The sequence below is a fragment of the Nicotiana tabacum genome, chromosome 8 (assembly GCF_000715075.1).
Source record: "Nicotiana tabacum cultivar K326 chromosome 8, ASM71507v2, whole genome shotgun sequence".
Lineage (NCBI taxonomy): Eukaryota > Viridiplantae > Streptophyta > Magnoliopsida > Solanales > Solanaceae > Nicotiana > Nicotiana tabacum.
Window position 1 is genome coordinate 146497000 of NC_134087.1, and position 5830 is coordinate 146502829.

Below are 5830 nucleotides of genomic sequence, written 5' to 3' on the forward strand. Positions count from 1 at the left end.
TGCTCCACTTGATCCGGAGCTGCTTTAATTTTGGTACGATACGTTCGTATATATACATACGATACGTTTATATATATATAGGTATGACGTGGCTCGGTCCCGTCTTTGTACAGTTATGTTTCTTTTAGAGGTCTGTAGATAGTATGTCTAGTTGGGTTATATGTGGCCTTGTCGGCTTTCAGTTTTGGATGTATAATTATCTATAGCAGCCTTGCCGGCTCGCCCACTGTATTCTGCATGTATACGTACTTATGCCTTGATGGCAGGTTTCCTTCATGTATGTTATTTTCGTAATGCAGCAGATGATATTCAGGTTCATATCTTAGACACATGCTTAGGGGTGTTTGACAGGTAGGACTCAAGCACCCGTCACGGCCTATCGGTTTGGGTTGTGACAAAAGTGGTATCAGAGTAGTTCTGTCCTAGGGTTGTCTGCAGACCATGTCTAGTAGAGTCTTGTTTATGGGTGTGTTGTGCGCCACACCTATAAATAGGAGGCTACATGACATATAGGATGTTATCTTCTCGTTTTATCTCAGATCGTGCAATGCAAGAATTCATGTTCCTTACGATATGTTATATTTTCAGCGACGCCTCTAAAGAGTTCGGCCGCCCAGAAGGGAAAGTTCGTGGCTAGTGAGACTACTAGTCGAGCGCCACGAGTTACCAGGGCTCGGGGAGAGTCTCATGGTGAGGTTCTATCTCAGACTTCACATACTCCGCCTTTTCTAGAAGAGCTCTGAGGGGCACCAGCTCTAGCGCCCGCCTCTGTACGTCCAGCTCCTCAGCCAGATGCACCAGGTCAGGAGATGAGAGATGTTATTCAGTTTTGACCCGATTAGTAGCCGCACCAGCTCGGTGTCAGGAAGTAGGTATTGGTCATGCAGATAGGTCTGTGAGTGCGAGGATTCATGACTTTATTAATTTAGACCCTCCGGTATTCACGAAAGAAGATCCAAACGAGGACCCTCAAGTATTTATTGATAGAGTGCAGAGGACGTTACGTTTAATGAAGGCCACTACGACTGAGTCAGTTGAGCTAGCTTCCTATAGACTCCGAGATGTTGCAGTTAATTGGTATGAGTCTTGGGTATTGTCCAGAGGTGAGGATGCCCCTCCAGTGGGTATGGCAGGAGTTTACAGAAGCTTTTCTTCGTCATTATCTGCCACCAGAGCTTAGATGGGCCAGAGTTGATAGGTTTTTGACCATTCGACAGGGTAACATGAGTGTTCAGGAGTACAGTCTTTAGTTTGATTAGTTGGCTAGGTATGCTCCCACTATTGTATCTAATATGGAGGATCGGGTTCATCGGTTCGTGGTGGGATTAGAGCCTCACTTGCTTAACAATTGTATGTCGGTCTCACTCCAGCCAAACATGGATATTTGTCGTATTCAGGCATACGCTCAGGGTGTAGAGAAGCGTAAATAGAAACAGAGGGCCGATCGTGAGCATGGTAGGGCCCAGAGTAAGAGAGCGAGGTCTTTGGGTCCTTCTGGTAAGTTTCGAGGTGGTCAGAGGCAACAGTACCTGAGGTATCCAGCCCAGCCATCGGCTAATGCACCCCCTCAGTTTGGCGGTAAGAGATTTGATCTTTCTACATGTTCAGGGTCTGATCAGAATTTCAGGGCCTCAGGTTCTCAGTATAGGGGTGAGTCAAATCAGATGAGGCCACCCTTGCCACGATGTACTCAATGTGGTAAGCAGCATACCGGGTAGTGCCGTATGGGGTTAGGTGTTTGTTATACTTGTGGTTATCCGGGCCACGTTATGAGGGATTGTCCGATGAGAGGTGATGCAAGCATAGATCAACTGCCGGGATCTGCAGCTAGTTCGTCATCATCAGTACGCCCCCTGGGGCAAGGTCCCCAAGCACCAATGAGTCGTGGTAGAGGCAGAGGCGGAGCATCTAGCTCGAGCAACCCTCAGAACCGCATTTATGCGTTGGCAGGATGACATGACTAGGAGTCATCGCCTGATGTTGTTACAGGTATAGTATCAGTCTCCTCATATGATATATATGCACTGATTGACCCAGGTTCCACCTTATCATACGTTACTCCGCTAGTTGCTGGTAAGTTTAGAATAAAACTTGGGTTGGTTAAACCTTTTGAGGTATCTACACATGTTGGGGACTCGGTGATAGCTAAGAAAGTATATAGGGGTTGTATAATAGTAGTTCATGGTCAACCTACCGTAGCAGACTTAATCGAGTTAGATATGGTGGAATTTGATGTTATAATGGGTATGGATTGATTGGCTTCTTGTCATGCCAATGTTGTTTGTAGATCAAAGATAGTCCAATTTCAATTTCCAGGGGAGCCTGTTTTGGAGTGGAAAGGTAACACGGCATGGTTGAGAGGTAGATTTATTTCCTATCTCAAGGCAAGGAAGATGATCAATAAGGGATATATTTATCACTTAGTTCGAGTTCAGGATATGGAAGTAGAGTCACCAACCATTCAGTCCATCCTAGTGGTTAATGAGTTTTCGATGTTTTTTCCGATGAACTTTCGGGTCTCCCGCTAGAGCGAGAAATTGAGTTTTCTATTGACCTACTACCAGATACTCACCCAATATCTATTCCTCACTATAGAATGCCCCCCAAGTTGAAAGAGTTGAAAGAACAATTAAAGGACTTACTTGAAAAAGGTTTTATCATACTTAGTATGTCACCGTGGGGAGCACCTGTTTTGTTTGTGAGAAAGAAAGATGGTTCCTTACGAATGTGTATTGATTATAGGCAGCTGAATAAGGCGACGATCAAGAATAAGTACCCACTCGCGAGAATTGATGATTTATTTGATCAGTTGCAAGGTGCCAAGTGTTTTTCAAAGATAGACTTGAGGTACGGGTACCATCAAGTAAGGGTTAAGGATGAAGATATTCCAAAGACAGCATTCAGGACTAGATATGGGCACTTTGAGTTTCGGGTTATGTCATTCGGTCTGACCAATACCCCAACAGTATTCATGGATTTGATGAACTGTGTGTTCATGCCTTTTTTAGATCTGTTCTAATTGTATTTATTGACGATATATTGGTATATTCTCGTTCAGAGGCTGAGCATGTAGACCATCTGCGTGCTATGCTCAGAGTTCTACAAGAAGGAAAGTTGTATGCAAAATTTTCTAAATGTGAATTCTGGTTGAACTCTGTTTCTTTCCTTGGGCATGTTATTTTAGGTGAAGGTATCCAGGTGGATACACAAAAGATTGAGGCAGTAAAGACTTGGCCTAGACCCACAACACCGACGGAGGTCCGTAGCTTTCTCGGTTTGGCAGGTTAATACCGGAGATTTGTGGAAGGATTTTCTTCCCTTTCAGCACCTTTAACAAAATTGACTCAGAAGGGAGCAAAGTTTCAATGGACTGATGCTTGCGAACGGAGTTTCCAGGCATTAAAGAATAGATTAACTTCAGTACAGGTTCTAATGCTCCCAGAAGGGACCGATGGTTATATTATCTATTGCGACACTTCAGGCATCAAATTGGGTTGTGTGTTGATGCAGCATGGTAAGGTTGTGGTTTATGCTTCTAGACAACTAAGAAAGCACAAGAAGAACTACCCGACCCATGATTTAGAGTTAGCTACAGTGATTCATGCACTAAAGATGTGGAGGCACTACTTGTATGGCATTCATGTTGATATCTATACGGATCATAAGAGCTTCCAGTACATCTTTAAGCAAAAGGAATTGAATCTACGTCAAAGGATATGGTTTGAGCTACTTAAAGACTATGACGTTGATATTTTATACCATCCAGGGAAGGCGAACGTAGTAGCCGACGCCCTCAGCCGTAGATCTATGGGTAGCATGTCGTATTTACATCCAGAAAAGAGGGGAATAACCTATGAGGTTCATCAACTAGCTAGTCTTGGAGTTCAGTTACTGAACTCAGGTGACGTTTGAATTACTCTGCAGGATACGACAACATCCTCCTTAGTAACCGAAGTAAAGGAACGCTAGTACGAGAATCCTCTGTTAGTTTATTACAGGAATACCACCCTTCAGAAGGAGAAGACGCCGTTTGAAATTACAGAAGATGGGGTCCTCAGATATCGAGGACGATTATGTGTGCCTAATGTTGTAGGGCTACGTCAGCAAGTTATGGGAGAAACTTACTATTCTCGTTATTCTATCCATCCAAGAGCAACAAAGATGTATCATGATATCAGGGAAGTCTATTGGTGGAACGGAATGAAAAAGGATATAGCAGAGTTTGTTACTCAGTGTCCTAACTGGCAACAGGTTAAAATTGAGCATCAGAAACCTGGTGGGTTATTGCAAGCTATGGAGATTCCGACTTGGAAATGGAAAGTAATCAATATGGACTTCATCGTAGGCTTACCTCGTACCCAGCGTAAGTTTGATTCGATATGGGTGATTGTTGATAGGCTTACAAAGTCAGCCCATTTTCTGCCCGTTAGAACTACATATTCCTCAGAGGATATGCAAGGCTTTATATCAAGGAGATAGTACGACTGCATGGTGTCCCTGTATCTATTATCTCGGATAGAGGAGATCAATTTACAGCTAACTTCCGGAGGTCCTTCCTAAAAGGATTGGGGACTCAAGTAAGTCTTAGTACAACATTTCATCCCTAGACAGACGGACAGGCTGAGCGTACTATTCAAACACTGGAGGATATGTTACGAGCTTGTGTAATGGACTTCAAAGGTAGCTGGGATGATCATCTGCCGCTTGTTGAGTTCGCATATAATAATAGCTACCATTCAAGTATTCAGATGGCTCCATACGAAGCTCTTTACGGACAGAAGTGTAGGTCGCCTATAGGGTGGTTTGATGTTGGAGAATCTGGATTACATGGGCCAGACCTGGTTTAGCAAGCTTTAGAAAAAGTAAAGCTTATCCGGGATCAACTATTGACAGCTCAGAGTCGTCAGAAGTCATATTCTGACGTGCGGTTACGAGATTTAGAGTTCGGGGTTGATGACTGGGTATTCTTAAAGGTGTCACCTATGAAGGGTGTGACGAGGTTTGACAAGAAAGGTAAACTTAGTCCACGGTATATTGAGCCTTATATGATCATTCGGAGAGTGGGCCAAGTAGCTTATGAGTTCGAATTGCCCTCGGAATTGGAGTCTATCCATCCGATTTTTCACGTATCTATGTTACGGAAGTGCATTGGCGATCCTACCCGAGTGGTGCCCACGAATGATGTACAGATTATAGAGGACTTGTCATACGAGAAAATTTCGGTTGCCATTCTAGACCGACAAATCTGCAAGCTACGGAATAAGGAGGTAACCTCCATAAAAGTACTTTGGAGGAACAACAATGTGGAAGAAATGACTTGGGAGGCCGAGGAAGACATGAAGTATAGATATCCCTACTTATTTCCTCCTCCAGAGAAGGGTCCGACTGAGACATCATAACCTAAGGTGCGTGTACGAATTCTTGTGCTAGCTATTGTTATTGGTCGTGTGAGGCCATCATCGTTATTAATGATTGTGGTCCTATGTGGCGTTAAATTATTGGGTTTATACAAGAAGAGTTGGTAGTAGCATTGTTACAAAGGCGACTCTACCAAGGTTATATAAATCCCGAAGAGTTAAACATTCGAGGAAAAATGTTTCTAAGGGGGAAGGATGTTACATCTCGCATTTTCGTACGTTAAAATTTCGTTTTCAGTTAACCGACGTAGACTTGGGGATGAGATAATCTTGACGTTAACGTACTTATGCTATTTATAACAAGCGATAAATAAGTATTATAAAGGATAAAGGGGTACATGGATTAAAGAAAACGAGTTTCGTTGAAAGTGGCCAATTTGGATAAAATACGAATTGAGCGGTAATACCCGATA